The sequence below is a fragment of the Monodelphis domestica genome, chromosome 6 (genome assembly GCF_027887165.1).
Source record: "Monodelphis domestica isolate mMonDom1 chromosome 6, mMonDom1.pri, whole genome shotgun sequence".
Classification (NCBI taxonomy): Eukaryota; Metazoa; Chordata; class Mammalia; order Didelphimorphia; family Didelphidae; genus Monodelphis; species Monodelphis domestica.
Genome location: NC_077232.1, coordinates 68,739,949 through 68,760,017, shown reverse-complemented (window position 1 = coordinate 68,760,017; position 20,069 = coordinate 68,739,949). Strand labels below are relative to the sequence as shown.

At 38.1% G+C, this 20,069-nt stretch overlaps 1 protein-coding gene and 1 long non-coding RNA gene across 2 annotated transcripts in view; one reads left to right on the top strand and one right to left on the bottom strand.

Annotated features, from left to right (window-relative positions):
* The window catches only part of SERGEF (secretion regulating guanine nucleotide exchange factor), a 263,136-nt gene that overhangs the window by 68,296 nt on the left and 174,771 nt on the right, over window positions 1-20,069 (top strand). The gene's annotated exons all lie outside the window — the stretch shown is intronic.
* Window positions 4,669-7,513, bottom strand: LOC130455016 (uncharacterized). Its single transcript, XR_008912783.1, has 2 exons — window positions 7,378-7,513; window positions 4,669-5,521 (listed from the first exon to the last, which is right to left on the bottom strand). It is a non-coding gene; the product is annotated as an uncharacterized LOC130455016 (long non-coding RNA).

Sequence of the window (20,069 nt, the reverse complement as noted above, 5' to 3'; positions counted from 1 at the left end):
GACCTGGCTTTCTATCCACTGAGCCACCTAGTTGTTCCTCTGAGAAAGGCTTCTTGCAGAAAATGGGCTTTCATTGAGATTTGATGGAATCCAAGGAAGTTAGATGGAGATGAAAAGGAGGGAGTTATAGGCATGGAGGATAGCCAGCAAAAATACATCGTCTGGAGTTGGAGTGTTTGTTGTGTGCAAGGAACAGCAAGGAGAACAGTGTCACTGTACTTTGAATACACAGTCATTTTGCTGTACCTTTTGTGTCATCTCCAGTGATTATAGGTGGAATTGCACTGAATATTCCATTTTCACCATTACTGTATTCTCCATCATCACCTGTCAGCATTTATTGAATACTCAGTGTACTAGAAGCTCCAAGAGGAGGTGGTAAAAAATAGAAAGGACATAAAGTCCTAGCCTTAATGCCATCCAAAGGTAATGTGGTTGAGTACATTAATCCAAGAGGAACGAGTTTATATGCCTTAAAGAGAGAAGGGCATTCTAGGTGAACTAGTAGACCTGGAGTCAGGAAGACCTTAGTTCAAATTCCATTTCTTATGCTTCCCAGCTTGGTCCCTTACATGGTCACTTAAGTGCTTGACCTTAAGCATCAGTTTCCTTACATATGAAAATAGGTATCTCCTGTGCTTACCTTATAGGGTTGTTGTAAGGTTAAAATGATATAATATACTTAAAGCACTTTGCAAACTTTAAAGCATGATTATAAATACCAATTATTAATGCTATTATGTTATTGTTGTTCAACCTTCCTTCTCCAAAGAGGACTGGTGACATCATGGTGTGATGTCTTGACTTGCATGTGAATTGGATTTAATTGAGAAAAAGTTAAATAAAGTCATCAGCCTCACTCTCTTCCAGATTTTTTCAGAAATGTATTGGTGAGGTGGTTTGAGAGTGAGATGCTATAGGGATGTATTCATTGATGAAATGAGGTTTAAAAGTGAGTCCATGGGGGCGAGGTGACTCAGTGGAAGGAGAACCAGACCTACACACAAGAGGTCTTGCATTCAAATATGGCCTCAGACACTTCCTAGCTATATGACTCTAGGAAAGTCCCTTAACCCCAGTTATTATTATTATTATTAACCCTATTATTATTATTAACCCTATCCCTTACCACTTGTCTGCCTTGGGACCAATACTTAGTATTGATAGTAGGATAGAAGATAAGGATTAAAAAAAATTCATCTGCTTAAGAGAATTCCTAGGAGGTCAGCATTGTGGATGGGAATACTGAGTTTGATGGGTGAGATTAGTCAGTGTTAACTATTTATGTGCCAGGCATTGTACTGGTTTGTGAAGGTCACTGTGTTAAAGGCTTTTAATGCCAAATGGAGGAATTTGTATTTGATTCTAGAAATCCAAGTATGTCGCTGTAGTTGATTGAGAAGGGGAGTGAACTTGTTAGAGCTACAATTTAGAAAACCACTTTCTGCATCTATATAGAGATTGAATTAGAGGGAGGAGAATTTGAGTCAGAGAGAGCAATTAGGAGGCTACTGCAATAGCCCAGGCAAGAAGTAATTAGAACCTCAATGAGAGTGGCGAACCAGTGTGAGGAATGATAAGATTTGGCAGCTGATTGGCTATGAACTCAGGCCTTTGAGAGAAAGGCAAAGAAGAATAATCAAAAAACCTAGACAGAAGCATGTATACCTGGAGTAGGTGTTAGATGGGTTGGAACCAAACAATGAGATAGGCACTTGAGAGGAGCCAAGGAAGTTGCATCCAATCCTCTGGAGTCCATGGCCTGTGATTGGATTTCCTGCATCTCTCCTATGCTTCCAAAGAATCTTAGATTCAGAGTTGGAAGGGACCTTTGAGATCAGCTAATAAACCTCCTTATTTTGTAGATGATGAAGATCATAGCTAGCATTTACATAGGGCTTTGCAGTTTGCAAAGCACTTTATGAATATTATCTCATTTGGTCTTCACAACAGCTCTGGGAGATAGCTACTATCATCCCCATTTTGCAGATGAGGAAACTAAGGCAGATGAAAATGAACTTACTTGAGTGGTGATAGTAGGGCCATCATGCTTCATACCCAGCATGGACCCTGTAGTTTTCCTCTTTAAAGGTTTGCTTCCTTCCAGTTTTGAAGACTTTACCCACTGGGACCTACTATTTCCAACCTCCTAATCTTCAACTCTGAGTAATAGCTGATGTGTGGTACTCTTCTAGTCTCTCTCCATGCTACTATTCCTTGGCTGTCCCATTGGATGTTTTATCTTATTCTACTCAGCAGCTGCTCTAAATGTTTTTCTCTTTTCTCTAGGCCCTACATGCACTGATATCCCATACTTAGAGAAGATGACCCAGTCTCTGGCTTCACTGAGAAGATGGAGGCCCTTTGCTGTGAGCTTCCTTAACTTCCTTCCTCAACCCTGTTCATTCAGTCTTGTTTTCCATTGTCTTTTTCCTGCCCATCTCAGCATAAGGGCCTATCTGTACTTTTAACTAAGGCTAATCCCTATTTCAGTGTCATGTTCCTCTATGATTAATAATATTTATAACGAACTTCAAAGTTTTCAAAGGCACTTCATAAATGTTATCCCATTTAATCTTTACAACAACCTAATGAGGCAGATGCTCTTATATCCTCATTTTACAGATGAAGAAGATAAGGTAGAGATGAACTGACTTGCCTATAGTTTGAGGCAGGCCTTCCTAACTCCAAATTAGTAGAGTGGACCCTCTTCTGGGGTCCTTGATCTGGTTCTTTCTTGCCTCCCCTAAGAGGCTCCAGCAATGAGGCACTCTCTTGTGTGTGCTCATTTTCTTCCTTTTGACTATTTCCCATCTGCTTATAGATATGCTCCTATTCCTCCTGACCTCGACAGTCCTTCCCTGGATGCTTTGAATCCCTCCAGGTGCCATCCCATTTCTCTTCCTGATATCTGATAGATCTGATAATCTGATAGATCAGTGCCAAATGTCTTGATGAATTTTCCTTTTCTTGCCATCACCATATCCTCACCATCCAGGTTCCTCTACTAACTGTTAAAATTGCTTCCCCCCAAGGCCACCAATGGCTTTTTAGTCAACAAATCCAATGACCTTTTTCCAGTCCTCATCCTTCTTGGCCTCTGCAGTATTTGTCACTGTTTATCACATTCACCCTCTGGATACTTTCTCCTCCTGACTGCATTCTTTCTGCCAGTGGCACCAGTGTTCACCTAGTCTCCCATGTGCCAAACCTTGGTGTTATTTTTGACTCTTCTGTCTCCTTTCTCTCTCATATTGAGTCCTGTGTATTCTACCTCCACAAAAGCTTTAATATCCCCTCCTCCTCTCTATTACCACTGCTACCACCTAGTATAGGCCCTCATTACCACCCACCTGGACTATTTTAATAGCCTCCTAACTGGATTTTCCGCCTCCACTCTCTCCCCCTCCAATCCATTCTTCGAATCGCTTCCAGATTTATCTTTCTTATACAAAAATCTGGTCATGTCACTCTTTGCTCAAAACCTTTCAATGGTTCCTTATTGCCTAACAAGTAAATTAAAAAATAGTAATAATAGCTGACAGGCAGCATAGCATAGGAATGAAGAACCCACCTGGGAGTTCAAGAAGACCTAAATTCAGGTTCTGCCTTTACACCTACTTACTCTATGACCTTGGATAAATCACTTAATCTATCAGTGCCCCAGGCAACTTTCTAAGACTAGAAGTTGCAAAACAATTGCTGGTCTGAATCAGTACATTGTGTTTCTTTTCTTTTCTTTTTTTTTGCATGGTGTTCTCTAATTGTTATTCCTTATGCCAATGAAATAATAAATCTGGACTAATAAGAATAATTTTTATTATATTATTTTATATTTTATTATATGTTATTTGTTATATTAATAACAACAGACAACATTTCTAGAGCTCTTTGAGATTTAAAAATGCTTTTCTCACAGTATCTTGGGTAACTGGTGAAAGTATTATTGCCATCATTTGTAGATGAGAAAGTTATGACTCAGTGACTGACCCATAGTCATAGGGCAAAGTTATGATGCTGGGTATCTGGCTTCCAAGTACAGTATTTATTTGTGTGTTTTCCTACTGTATTAGACTGCCTCCTATAGCTTGACATTTGTGGCCTTTCATGATCTGGGGCCAACCTCATCTCATCCTATTCCCTATTGATTAGTTGGTTGTTGTCCTTCATACTCAAAGAGGACCAAAATGATATCACTATGCTGGGATCAATGCATAGTGCATCCAAGTATGGCTAATCAGACAAAAACAAGCTCAGAAAGCTCTACCACAGGTGGGACACAAATAGCTATATGGACAAATAGCCCATACTCCCTACTGTATAATCTGTACACCACTCCTGGGAATTTCCATATGTTTTTCTGCCTCTGGATCTTTGCTCAAGTTTTTCTCTGTGCCTGGAAATGCTCTCCCTGCATTGCACATGTGAGTTTTGTGCCTGCACCTTCATATTTTTTCATCTATGTAACTTAATTCAACTCCCCACGCTTGGTAGTGACCTTTTCCTGATTTAGACCTCCCCGTTTCTACTTTTCTGTTGTACGTCTGTTATTTTGTATTCTGGTCATTTGTGTCATGTTGCCTTCCTTTAATAGACCAGAATCTCCCTTCTTATTTACATTTTTTACCTTCTTCAGCACCTGGCAAAGGGTTCCGCACACAGCTGGTGTTTATTTCATGTTTGAATTGAATTTAATCTAATTGAATGCTCCAGACTTGAGCTGCTACAATTGGCCAAGTGGTCATGAATGGGTGGAAGGGACCATTCAACAGAGTGAATGGAAGTGGCTAGATTCAGGAGAGGTATAGTGCTTTGGGGACAATGACCTAAGACTGATGGGAAAAATGTACAAAGAGTTATTATTATGAAGATGATGGCTGGTCTCAGAGTATATCAGAGGTCACCTCAGCATGGATCCCCTCTCCCTTTCCCCTTCCCCTTCAAGGACTTCCTTTCTGTGGTTGAAGACTTTTGTCAGTGTTGTGTTATATAACCAGAGAAGCTTCTGGCTTTATTGCTATATGTTTAGAGCAATCGTCAAATCTCTCTGATGTGTCAGGGTATCATGGGAAAGGTCTGCCTTATCCTCTTCCACTTAGCTGTGCTCTGTAGGCTGTGGTTTTCAACATCATCCTTCTACCACTTTCTGCTGCTTTCTGGCCATAATCCTCACTTTCTTCTTATTGGAACCTTGGATTTTATTCTTGGGTCCCTTGGCCCTCATTGGTGAGTTTTTGCTTTATCTTGCTGGGGATTCACCACTCAAGAGATTAGGAAAGGGACTGTTTCTTGGAAAATTTGCTAGTGTGGAAGTGATGGATACATAGTCAGACTCTGTCCCCTGTGACTGAGGTCTCCTCAGGGGTGTGATAGTCGTTGGGCAGGTTTGACCAAGGGTAGGATGTATTCCATGTCAACTTGCAGACAAAGCACCTGTAGGGCCCTTTTGCTTCTTGCTCCTGTGCCCGTTTTATTAGAAAGGCTTTTCTGGGATTTCAGCTTTTTCCTCTGCAATTAACACCTTTAATTAAAAATAAAACAAATGGTTCACTATGTTCCCTTTATTTCCCTTTCCAAAATTCTCTGAGCATTTTTGGGAGGAAGGTGATGCCTCTTGGTGGCACATCTGTTGGGGATGGGGGGTTGTCTGAATGTCAGGTGCAAATTGGGAGAGAGGAATTGATGCCACCCTTACCAGAGAGGTTTCCTGGAAGAATATGGCAGGGTTCAAAATAGAACATTATCAGCTGCTTGATGGGCAGCTTCCCACAGAGCCAATAATTTGATCCAGAGGCTCTCCTACCAAGCCTTTGTACAAATGAAAGGCTTTCTATCCGGCCACTCTGCTTTGGTTTCCTGCATAGCTCTGTGGACCCTGGCCAGAGTGACTCCCCAGCTCCACCTGGGATTACTCTCTTTTCCCCAGCTGAGCCTTTGTCTGTGTTTCATTAGTCAGATGCTTGTGCTGGGAGCTGCACACTGTATAAATGCAGTGAAGTTTCACTTCAGGCTCTGGGGAGTTAAACTCTTGAATTAATTCATTGTTGTTCATGTTGCTCCTACTGCATAGCTTCGTGGCTGGGTGGTATGTTCCCTGAATTAGGGGAGTCTTGGGGGAGGGAGGAGACATTTGTACATATGCTCTTATTCTCTGGCTGTGCCTGAAAGAGTGAAGATTCACAGAATATGAACATTGGATGAGACCTTGGTGGTTAGCAAGACCTGGGTTCAAATTTCACCTCTGAAATTTACTAGCTGTGGTACCTTGGGCAAATCATGATCTCTCTGGAACTCAGTTTCCTCAACCATAAATTCAAGTGGTTTTGGCCTCAAAGTTCCCTTCCAACTCTAATAAAGCTATGCCCTTCTGATTCAGTGATCTCTCAGGAGAGAGAATTCCTTCCCCAACTCTCTCCTCACTCCATCCCCTCCTCTTAAAACCACCAGATTCTTTGGAAGCTGATGAAGGAACATTATAATTAGGTGCCTGGCTCCTTGTATTGCACATAAGAGATTCTTTATAAGTATTTCTCTAATTGAATTGAATCTTCCAGTGTTTTGGACAACAGTGCCAGGAAGGACCAATGCAAAGAAAGAGAGAGGGACAGACAGACAAAGATAAAGTCAGAGACAGACCCAGAAACAGAGAGACAGAGAGATAGAAAGAGAGAGAGGAGGGGACAAATTTCAGGGTCATATAAAGAAAAACTCCTTAAGAATTAGAGTTACTTTAAAATAACAGCTGGCTTGCTGTGACTTCTGCTTTGGCTTATTAAATAGAATCTATAGGACTCCTTTGGGGGGTGGTATTATAGAAGAGACCTCTGTTCAGGTCTGGCTTAGATGCAATGCCCTCTAAGGTTCCTTCTAACTTAGATATTACAAGATTCCAGGCCTTTCTGCATAAAAGACATTTTATGGATTATGAAAATAGAATATAATGGCTAACCCATGAAAAATCTACTCTCTTATCCATTTTTTATACCTTTGCTCTCTTTCCTCCTCTCCCTTCATTCTTTATGGCTGAACCAAAGCAGAGTAGGGCAATCTCAGGACTAATTTAAATTTTGAGAACAAAGTCACATTTCTCATAGCGGAAAGAAACACAGAGACCAAGTTTGTGTGACAACTGACCTCTATGCCTTCATTTTATTTTATTTTATTTTATTTTATTTTATTTTATTTTATTTTATTTTATTCTATTCTATTCTATCTTATCTTATTTTATTTTGTTTTATTTTAATTTATTTTTGTAGTTACTGATTGTAGATACTGTTGTAGTTTCTGATAGCAAAGATCCCAATAGCTTACATGATGGAAGTGAGGACCTTACTGGGCAAATAAATGCATCCAAGCCAGGAAGGGCCCAACAGATACCTGTTAACTGAGGAGGGCACTGATGGAAATGCTAATGCTGACCTCTGGTCCTAGGCTGCATCTTCAACACTATCTGACCATCTTGTAATATAGACCACAAATGAGAATTAACCCCTTTTAGGTCCAGCTTGCTTCTACTATTGTTAAACATCGCAAAGTCAGGCTCTTCCTCGAAGATTCCATTCCACTATGACTAAGGGTTATAATGGTCTTTCATGACATCATCTCATCTTGATGCTTACCTGAGCCACCTTGGCCATGTTCCTTATCCTCGTTGGACCTCAGTTCACACCTCTTGGACCCCTCAGTGAGGGGTTTGTAACTAGATGGCCCCTAAAGTCCCTCCCAGTTCTAAATCCATGCTTCCATTACTGACCATACTTTGTTTTAGGGCTCTCTGATGTATTTATCATGTAATATTGGATATTATCATAGTTATCTGCTCTAAATCTCTGACCTTCTGGCCCCATGACCCTGGCTGACTGAGAAGCCAATGTGAATGGCAGACTTTTAAAGAGTTTCAAAGAGGTTCAGTTTTATTTCCCAAATAAGATTGTGTATAGGAAACCACTTTAAAAGCCCCAAACCTCTGTAAACATGAAAAGGGTTAGTGTTATTAATTTTCTTTCAAGTTCAAATAGGGCAAAGACTCACCAGAATGTTTTGCAATTTTAGCATCCTTGTAGTGCCTTTAAGGGGCAGATAAAATTATACATAATGATATGAATGTTAGGAATATTTTCCTATTCCATTCTTTGGATCATGTGAAATCCAAATTGTCAGTGGCTCCCTATTGCCTACTGAATAAAGTACAAATTTCTTATCCTGGCCATTTAAGATCCTTCCAAATTTGGCTTCAATCTTCTTTTATAATTTTATCCATTCACACAGTCCATATTCTAGTCCAAATGGATGACTCTATCTCCTATATTTATCCTGTCCTCTCCCATTTCTGTGCCATTTTGTTCATTCAAAGTTCCTCTATACCTCAGATATATTCTCCACCCATATAATCTCCTTATTTCCATCTTTAGAAGACTTCCTTTAGAGGCCCAGCTTAGATGCCTTCTTTTCCATGAAGCTTGTAGGTGAAAGTGAGTTCTTCTGCCTCATATTTTTCTTAGTACATTGATTTGATCCCTCTTTTATGCCAATCCCACTTTCCCTTATATTCTTCTCTGTTTTCTGTTTTATAGCAGGTTCATTGAAAGCTGAGCCCAAGTCATGTTTATTTTTATATCTCTATCAGCAAAGGGCCTTGTGTATAGTAAACACATAATAAGTACTTAGTAAATGAATGTACAAATGATTGATTTTTATTTTAAAAAATTAAATGAAAATAAAATTAAGATAAAAAAAATTTTGCAGTGCTTTTTCTAAAGACTGATAAGTAGTAAAAAGGATAAAATGCCAGACTTAGAGTCAGGAAAACCCAAGTTCAAATTTTGTCTCAAACATTTTCTTAGTCGTGTTACTCTGGGCAAATCCTTTCATTTACCTCCCCTAAGGTCCAGTTTTCCTCATCTGTGAAAGTACTTTGCAAACCTTAAAGTACTAGTTATTTATTATTATTATTGTTACTACTACTACTGCTATTATTACCACAGCTACTACTACTAGTTGTTGTTTAGTGTGTCCAATTCTTCATGAGCCCAAGGACCATAAGGTATTTTTGGCGAAGTTATTGGAATAGTTTGACATTTCCTTCCCTACCTCTACCACTTGTAGTTATTAAATATCTCTCCCATATCCAGATTTACCTCCTCCTTATAATAAAGGAAAACAAAGAAAGATGCCATGCCTTTGTCTAATAATATATATGGCTTTCAGCCCAAGTTGTCCTCTATTTCTTTTTTGTGACATGAGTAGTTTCCATTTTGTTTTTTCCTTTGCTCAAAGTCTTATTTCTCTCCAGTAATCTCTGAATTTCCATCACTTGTTATTTTAAATGTTCTTTTCATTCTCCTAATTTAAATGTATCAGGTCACACAAATTTTCCCATGTTTCTTCAAATTCCTCATAATCATATCTTTTTTGCTCAAAAACATTCCATTATATTCCTATACCAGATTTTGCTCAGTCATTCCCTAATAATAGTTTGTTTTCCCCTTTCTAGGTTTCTCCTCCACAACAGGCATTCACACCAATGCATACAATTTGTGTCCGTTCTAAGAAACTTGTATGACCACTGGGTCTCACCCAAGGAGGGTCCAATGGTGTATTACTTTGGGGAGAGACTAAGGAGGGATACCTTTAAGATAAACTACATAGGCAGCATCTCTTCTCCTGAAATTGTAACTGGGTCAGATTCTGTCTGAGCCACCATCTGGGAAGCTGTTTAAACTAATATTTGCTGAGTTTCGTGATCTGAACTGTTTGAGGGTTGCTGCAGCTTGTTTGAACTGGACTATTCTCTGATAATCAAGAGAGATTGAAAGCCTTATGTTTACCATGCATCCTATTACATTTTATTAATATACCAGATAAAGAAACATTCAGAGTGATTTGTCTATAGACTGATTTAGAAAATGAGGGAGTTGAACTAAATGGTCTTGTCAGCTTGAACACATGATTCTGTGATCCTATAGCTAGACTGATATTTCTTTGTGTATAGAATGGTGATGTCTTGTTCAGACAATACCATACACTCTAGTCAAATAAAAAAGCATTTTATTCATTTATTTATTCATTCATTCATTCATTCATTTATTTATTTATTTATCTATCTATTTATTTATTCATTCATTCATTTATTTTTTTTTTAAACCCTTACCTTCAGTCTTGGAGTCATTACTGTGTATTGGCTCCAAGGCAGAAGAGTGGTAAGGACTAGGCAATGGGGGCTAAGTGACTTGCCCAGGGTCACCCAGCTGGGAAGTGGCTGAGTTCAGATTTGAACCTAGGACCTCCTCTAAAAAGCATTTATGTAAGCACATACTTTGTTTCAGGCATTGTGCTAGGAGCTAGGAATACAAATACAAGCACAAAGAAACGCAGCCCTTGCCTTCAAGGAGCTTACATCATGAAGGGGAAAGACAAACCCTAAAATAAAGTTGGAAAGTCCAGAGGGCTGGGAGGATAAGATTGGGTTAAGGTACTCTGATGGAAGCAGGGTGAAAGTCTGGAATCTTAGGACTAGAGCCTGGAGAAGAATGCAGATATGACTGGCCAAGATACTTTCCTTAAATGGAAGTTAGCCAATCAGAACTCTGGGCCACAGGAGTCCAAGTGGTAGAGAAAGTCTAGAAAGTTAGAAACAGAGCCCTCCACTGTAGATTTCTTTTTTAATAAAAGCTTGGCCATTAACCATTCATTTAGAATATGATTCAAATCTCAGTTTCTTGAGTTAAGTTCAGATAGCCAATCTGGACCTACTTTGAGTATATTCTGTGCTTGTCTAGACTCTGTCTAGAATTTAGTTTCCAGTTCTGGAGACTATGTTTTGGTAAGGTCTTTGAAAAGCTGGAGACTATCCATAGGAGGATGACCAAGAAACCATTGAATATGAAGGAGCTGGAAATGTTTAACCTGGGGAACGGATGACTTAGAGGTGGGCATGATAGCTGTCTTCAGGAATTAAACTTCTTTTGATTAGCCATAGAAGGCAGAATTAGGAGAAATGTATGGAAACAGAAGAGGAAAATTTCAGTTAAAGTTAAGGAAATATGTAGTAAGTTCAATTGAGAACTGGGCTGATAGTGAGTTTAGAAGCTAATGAGTTCCCCATTCCTAGAAGTCTTGTGGCATAAGGTGAATTGCCATTTATTGAGGATGCTTCAAATGGGATTCCTGTTTCAATGGAAGTTGCATTAGACACCATCTTAGGTCTTTTCTAAGCTCTGAGATTCTATTATAAGGCATTTAAATAGATGTAGGTAGGAAGCTATAAATTAGATTTGTGATTTCATTGAAATGGGGAACTCTCTGGTGAGAAGATTTGCTTCACCCAGTGTAGGCTGCCATCTGCTCTTAGAGAGTTGCCTAGAGTACTAGAAGTAAAGTGATTTGCCCAGGGTTATATAGCCAGTATGTTTCAGAGATGGGACTTGAACTCAGGTCTTCCTAGGTCAGTTTTCTATCTATTATTCTAGTGGTTCTCAAACTTTCTGGTCTTAGAATCCTTTTACGTTCTTAAAAATTATTTAGAATTATTTAGAAACCTATGCCTATAGGTGATAGGGTTAGGGTTAATTATCTGGGCATTCAATCAGCAAGCATTTGCTAAGTATCTATTATGTCATAGGTACTACACTAGGAACTGAAGATACTCAGATGAAAATGAGATCATTTCTACCAGGACTTAACCCTAAGGTATTTGGGGCTCTAGGACAAACATTTTCTTTAGGTCTTCTTTTTATAGAAATAATTCAATTATAAATGTATTGTAAAATTCATGGATCCATGTAAGTTATACTGATTTATTATCACTTTATCATTTTGTAAATATAAAGTCAAATAAATATAAGAAATGAAAATGAATTTTAATATTTCCAAAAGATGATATTCTAGAGTATTCAAAATTTTCACTTGTGTCTTTGAATAATCTTATTAACTAAGGTTCAAGATACCTTTAAAGATCTGAATATAAATGCATATTTATTAACATCAATATTTTTCTTTTAATTATCTCCAAAATTAAACTGAGCAAATTGGATCTACTTTGGAGCCCTCTTCTAAAGCACATACATACATACCTGTATGCTGTTTGGTACTTTTATCATCCTAGGAATATGCATTTAGCACAACAAACAGTGTACTTGAAGGGAAAATCCATAAAGCAGTTTAATATCATAAAGTATAAGTTATTTTACCATGCAATTGACGATTAGTATGTTTGATAGAGTTTTTATATAAGTTTTTTGCAAAATGTCCTCTTGAAACATCATTGTGTTCAGGGTAGCTTTTTGTTTTATTTTCCCATTGTTTTGGGAAAAGTTCATGGTGTTGACTTTTGAAAAGGATAACATTTATATTTTTGGTGACCTCTTCTCAAGGCAACATGTTATAAAACCAAATTATGTTTTAAATAATGACTTGAAGTACAATTATTGTGAGAGGGAACATACCTACAAACCTAATTTTTTTATCAAGTAATTTTTTTGAGCACATCCCTCTTTATTTGAACTAGCTTCTTCTGTGCATGAAATATGGACCTTTAAAATAAGGAACAGCTTGATTTCCCAACAGAAACTTTATTACAGCAGCAAGACTGAATCCTGGAAAAAAGATGATTTCATATAATGCTGGCTTTTTATGAATCTTTTTAGCCTTTAAGTAGTTTCTTGGATAACCCTTATGATCCAGGCTTCTTTATGTTGCTACTGTAAAGAAAATTTACAAAGATTTGGCACAAGATGTATGATATCTTTCCTGGAAATTTTCCCTTACATAAAAATCGTTGAATCAGTATCAGCTGATGCCAGCCATGCTCCTGACAAATGCTCAGGCCTGTATGGACTGCAATAATAAACTGTCTAACCCCTAATTTTATAATCCATGCAGGATGCAGGACTACTGATGGTTAAAGAATGAATCTCTCCACCCATTTCCCTGGAGAGTTGCATTATTATTTGTCATATATATTTTAGGAAAATGGTTAATACCACAATGGCTCATCTTATCTTCTAGGTTCATTTAGTATCAGAAGAAAGAAAGAAGTATAAGAAAGGGAAGAGATTAGCAATGAAATATGGGATTTTCAGAATCCCATAGTTTTAGATGGACCATCTTTCCAGTCCAAACCATATCTAAACAGAATCCTTGCAATTTATAGCTAACTTAACAGGGAGTTACCCTATCTCCTCCTCCAAGGAACATGAAACTATCACCTTCCAAAGTATCCTATTCTACTTTTGAATAGTTCTAAGTTGGAAAGTTTTCTTCCCAACATTCAGCCTAAATTTGCTTCCTTGCAAATTTGCTTCTATTCATTGTTCTTGAATTGTCTCTCTGGGTCCAATATAGAATTCTATTTTTTTTTTCACATAATAGTCCTTAAATAGTTTATGACAACTATTCTCTCCCTGAATCTTCTCTTTCCTAGAATAAATAATTCCAGTTCCTCTCAACCAGTGCAAAGGACTCAAAACCCTTCACCACTCTGGCTGCCTTTCTCTGGATGCTCTCAATCACTGTTTATCAATGTCCTTGTTCAACTATGATGCCCAGTATTGAACATAGTACTACAGATATTATTTGACAGGGATGAACCATATAAGTCTATCACTTCCTTATTCCTTTACCTTATAAAAGAAGTGATTCTTTTACTAGTACAACCCAAGATTAAGTTACCTTTTTGTTCTGTCATAGAGGGAAAATTTATACAGAGATAGACCTGGAATAGACAGTGGTAAGAGTTTGGGGAAAAATAGTAGGGGAAAGGAATTTTTGCATAGGAAGGTATTCCAAATTTCAATGATTGGGGAGCAGGAATTTGCTGAGAGCAGGTGAGTGTTTGTGTGCATGCACATGGGATGTGTGGAGAGCAGAGTAGTGAGGAATGGCGGGTAGAACATGAACTTTTAGGCAGTAGTTTGTTCAAAAGAATCAGTTCCAAGGTTCTAATTAGAATGTTGATATGATAGTACCTTCACAGATCCCATCTCTTAGATAAATCTTCTTGGCTTGACTATAGCAGGGAAGGCCAGGAAAATATATAAAATAGAAGTCATTCAGTGGGTGAAGCAAAATTTCTGTCCACATTCTTTTATTTTGGGTGCAGTTCTTACTTTGTTCAATTAACCATTGATGAAACATTTGTTTGGTGCAATGGGGGATGCAAAAGTGAATAAGACAATCCCTACCTTGTGGAGATTATTCTAGGAGGGGACATATTGCATATGCTCAAATAAATACCCTAGAATATAAAACAGACCATAAGTGTATTGGAAGGAAACAAAGAATGTTATGCAAGAGTTGAGGAGGTGTTCAAATCTGGCCTCAAACACTTCCTAGCTGTGTGTCCTTGGGCAAGTCACTTAACCCCCATTGTTTAGCTCTTACCAGTCTTCTGCCTTGGAACCAATACACAGCACTGAATCTAAGACAGAAGGTAAGGGCTTAAAAAAAAAAAGAAATGAGGAGGGATTTGGGGGTCTGGGATGACTTTTTGAAGTAGCAATTGGGTTGTGAAGATCTGGGCTGGATTTCCATTGGTAAAGATGAGAGATAGGAGGTGGAAAGGAAGAGGAAAGACATTCTAAGCATAAGGAATTGTGTGAGCAAAAGCTTAGGTGGGAGAAGGCAGTCCAGTGTAATGGAAGCTTAAAAATCATAAGGGCAAATTGGAAGAGATGAGATTGGAAAGGTAGGAATGGATTCAGATTTTGGAGGCCCTGGAATGCCAGGACAACAAGTTGGACTTAATGTGATAGGGACTCATTGAAGACTTTTGAGTGAAGAAGTGAATGATTAGATCTTTACATCAGGTAGATTAATTGGAAGCAATATGAAGAATGCATTGGAAGGGAAGACAAAAGAGAGATAGGAAGACCTTTTGAGGTTACCATACATAGTTTAAAAAAAAGTTCAAACAGCAGTAATAGATGATTGTTTTTGGAGAGATGGAAAGATAGTTAATTAAGACTTCAGGCTAGAATAACATGGTTCTAAGGGTTTCTTGGTTCCTTATGACTTTCTCAATCTTCACCTACATATTGCTTCTCTCCCTGAAAAAATCTTATCTCTTCATCCATGCTGCAAACTGCTTGAGGTCTTGGTCACAGAAAACACCAAAAGGTTTGGTTAATGATGAATTTGTGTGTCTCAGGCAACAACAGGTATATAACTGACCACATTTTCTGAGTTCTTTCTTATTCTCTCAAACTCTTATTTGTGCCAAAGGTTATGGACTCTGACAATAAATTATTTTGTAGTAGTCCAGACAGGTGGTAATGAGAACCTTATAGGGGTGGAAATAAAGGCAGAGATAAATGCCAAAGACACTGGGGAATTAGAATCAATAAGACTTAGAAAATGATAGTCTGTGGAGGGTTTCAGAAAAAAAAAATAACAAATGACTGAGAAGATGCTGGTGCTGTTAACAGAAACTGGGAAGCCAGAAGGAGTTTTTAGAGGAAAGGGAAATAGTGTTGTTTGGGATCTGTGGAATTAGAAAGCAAAATAAAATCCTAGATCAGTTATACTGTGAATCTAGGACAGAGGGAATAGGCCCAACCAAAGCATGCAGTTTTTCTTCCTCCATTTGCCATCTGGAGGCATACAGAGAAAAGGAGAGCCAATCGATACAGACTAAAATGAGAGGAAAATCAATGGAAAACAGGAGTGGATTGGAACAAAGCTATCAAATTTGCAATCTCCCAAGCACTGTGAACTGTTGGAGCTTCCATTTATAGAGGAAAGATGATAGAAATCTAACTATTTTAGGCCAGCTGATAATTGACCAGGTGTGTCTTTCCTTTGTCGACCTGTAAGACCTCCAAGCAACTCAATGGGAAATTTGCTGACGCAGTCCAGAATCATTAGTGCCTTTCTCAGAATTTTGCATCTTGCAGGGGACTGGAGGTGGAATTCTGTTTGGGTCCTTATGTTAGACCAAAGTTGAAATTGAGCTAATGGAGTTACAGTCCAAGAAAATGACTCTTTAAAAATGAAAATAATTACTTTGTTAAAATAAAATGAGACTATAGTAAAATATTAGAATTCCACTTAGTAAGCTCCTTTCCACTATAGATTACTTTTAATTCTCTTGTCACTTCTGCCTTATAACTGTCAGATATTCCCCTAACCTTTCCAGATTTCTTACTGCTTCCCTTCAGGACAAGTATTTGAATGTGGTACTCCATTTCCTCCCTCTGTGTATTTATTTGTCCAGACCATCACACCATGCCTGGAATGCATTCTTCATCTCTTTCTCTCAGAATCTTTGTCTTCTTAAGGAGACTTAAGGACTAAGAGGACTTAAGGAGTCCTCTCAGATATCACTTTATCCTTTATTAATGTTCCCTTCCCGACTTCTCTTTATGTTGAGGCACCATCATCCTCCCTTAATATTATCTTTGACTTCTCACTCTCAGCCCACATATCCAATCTGTGGTCAAGTTTGTCATTTCTACCCTTGTATCTTTTCTCATTGCACAGCTTCCACCTTGGTGTGGACTCTCATCACCTCACCACTGAATTATTGCAGTAGTCTAAATTTTGGTCCTTCTGCTTCAAATATCTCTCTACTACTATCCATCCTTCACTCTGCAACCTCAATTTTTTTCCTTGAGTATAGGTCTGACCATGGTACTCCACTGTTTAGTGGGCTTCAATGGCTCCATGTTACCTCCAGCATCAAATATCATATCCTGGTTGGCATAACTTGATCCCTTCCTACCTCTCCAGTCTTCTTACACTTAACTTCTCTCCATGTACTTTAGCATTCAACAATACGTGCTTTTTTGGGCTGTTTTTCACATACACTTCTTACTAAAACTATCTTTTTACTGATCTTTTGTACATTTACCTTGAATACTTCTACTAGTTTCCTTTGTTTTCTTCAAGACTCAATTTAAATTCTAGTCTTTATAAGAACAAGATCTGCCATCTCTTGGGTCTGGGCATTCTCTCTGGCTGTCTCCTATGTCTAGAATGCTCTCCATCCTTTGTTCTAATCACTGTCCTCCCTTGCAAATCCCAGGTAAAATCAGATCTTCTATTTTAATCTTTCCAAGCCTTCCCTCTTAATTCCAGTGCTTTCCCTAGGTTAACTGTTTCCTATTTATCTAATAAATAGCCTACTTTGTATGTATTTGTTTGTATATTGTCTCCTTGAGTAGACTGTAAGCTCCTTGAGGGTAGGGACTGTCTTTTTGCCTTTTTTAAAAATCTGCAATGCATAGCATAGTTCCTGGCACATAGTAGGTGCTTAATAAGTGATTGCTTGATTGCAAGAAATTTTTCCCTGACTCCCTTTCATCCTCCCACTCCAGAATGATATAGTAGAAAGAAACATTGTAGTTGGAGGCAGGAGATAAATAGGTTTGCTTCTTTATGTTGGCATGTGTTACTTCTGTGACTTAAGGCAAATCACTTGATCTCTCTGAGCTTTAGTCCCCTTCTCTATAAAATGGGAGTAATGATATCTATACTATTTACTTCTTTGTGGAAATGTATTCTGGGTCCTGGACAGCTAAATCAGAAACCAGTTTTTGGAACCTAATACATTTGTGATTGATTTGGAGATAAATAGTATTCACCAAAGTGATAGCTTATATAACAATTTAAGGGTGATAGAGCACTTTCCTCACAACACCCCTTTTAAGCCAGTTAGTGCAAGTATTATCCCTATTTTACAGATGAAGATTTGAATCTGCTATCCTATCAGACTGGTGAGTTTTTATAATTTCACTTAGCTTGTTTGTACTGTTTGCCTCCCTCCTCCATTTCCCATTATCTCTCTCTTCTCCCTCTAGTTGGGGGAGGGAACCTGATTTTCCTTAAAGACTATCAGAAGTGCCATTGTTTAGAAAAATGAAAATGAAAGTCAGCAAAAAATAAAATGCACTCTCTAGAACCATATTCAGCCTTTTCCTTGATTAATTTCCTTTTCATGCCATATAATCCCCAGAAGGAAAAAAAAAGGTGAATCAAAAAATAGTTTCAAGGCTGTGCCTTTGAGGATATGATCTAGGAAACTACACATCCACTTAGAGTTAATTCAGTGCAGAACTGATAGACTTAGTGAGGCCAGGAAAAGCCATGCTGGGCTTTCCCTTTGGGCTGCTATATCTGCTGTTTCTCTAAAAAGTGTATAATAAAATGCTCTTGTCACTGGCCCATGATTGAAGAGTCAGTCTTGCGTTGTTACGGGCTGTAGAGCAGGAGTGCAGATCATCTGCTAGCTGCCCCTTATAGAAGGGAACCTAGGTATGGCAGGATCCTGGACTGATGGGTAATCTGGGGCAAGTCACTTAACCTTTGTGAACCTTTACACCTATAAAATGGATGGTCTCTAAGGGAACCTTCTAGCTCTAAATTTAAGATTCTGTGTGACATGGTGAATAGAGGGCTATTTGTGACTTTAAGAGAGCCCACCCTAAAGGCTGCTTTAGGTGCAGTGGATAGAGAGCTAACCTTGTAGTCTGGAAGACTTGAATTCAAATCCTACCTCAGATACTTAAGTGCTGTTTAATACAAGTCATTTAAGCTTACTTTGCTCCTATATTCTTATCTATAAAATGAGAGGGTTGGATCTAATGGTCTCAAAAGTGCCTTTTGCCTTTTGACCTGATTCCTCCCTATCTTTCTTGTTTTTAGTCCCATCACTTCTATTTTGTGATGAGGTTACATATAGATATTTTCCTCCCAGTGTCTTCTTGGCTTGCCAGGAAGAATGAAGAATGCAAATATGCTTAAAGTCTGAAATATCAGTAGTGATTTAATCAATTAATCAGTCAATCAATAAACATTTATTAAAAACTCTTAACCAGATACCAGGGATATAAAGATAAAGATGAGAGTCCCTTTTCTCAAAGTATTTATATTCTACCCAGTGAGATGATATATTCCTAATAGTATTATTAATAATAATAATAATTAGTATTTAGATAGAATTTTTCAGTTTATAAGCACTTCATACTTATTTCACTTGAGTCTACAATAACCCTATGATGTAGATGCTATTATGAACCTCATTTATAGATTGGAAATTGAGGCCAAGAAAAGATAAGTGACTTTTTTGGGGTAACAAAAAACTTTATGAAGTACCAAGCTGGCTCTTAAAAAATTGACAAGACAGTTATGCAGTCACACAAAAAAATAAGATTCTCAGTCACTTAGCAAACACAATGAATGACATGGGGAAAGACTCTTGGATTTGAAGTCAGAAGCCCCAGATTCAAATTCTGACTTGACCTGGGGTTCAAATTCTGACAACGGGTTCAAATTCAGACAGAGTCAGCTGTGTGTTACCTTGGACAAATAATTTAATTTACTTGTATATCAACTCAAGCATAGCTAGCTGGTACAATGGCTAATGTGCAAGACTTCACGTTGGGAAGATCTGAGTTCAAATATTGCCTTGGACACTATCTAACTTGTGGTCTTTGTCAAATCAATTAATTTTTCAGTCTCAGTTTCCTCATCTGTAAAGTTGTGAGGATAAAATGAAATGATATTTTTAAAGAGCTTTGCGAACTTTTTATTTGGGCCCCAGTTTCCCTATCCACAAAATGAGGTATTAAGTCCCTGAAGTCCTTTATAGTTTTGAATCTATGATTATTTGTACACTGGTATACTGGATGCCAGAGATACAAAGGTAGATGGGAAATAAGATCTACCCTCAGATAACTTATCCAGCAGAAGGAAAAATATATAGAAAACTAAGATACAAGTAGAGTAAGATAGATGTGGAAGGGAAAAGCCAAACAAAGTGCTATGAGACATTTGAGAGACTTAACTAAATTGATGCTATTCACATTTTTGGATAGCATTCTACTTTTATGGAAAATCATGGGGGATTGCTAAGCAGGGAAAGGTCTTCAGGACTCTAGCCACTCATTAGAAGAGCTCTCTTGACCCCTTCCTAAAGGGTGGTGAATATCAAATGAGATGATATTTGTAAAGTGCTTAGCAGATATTATAGAAATGCTTATTCCCTTCCTTTCCCTTCCCTTCCTGAGTAGCTACACTCCTCAATTTTGTGGATATTGTAATTCCACCTTGTTTGACTCCAGATGGAATTTCAC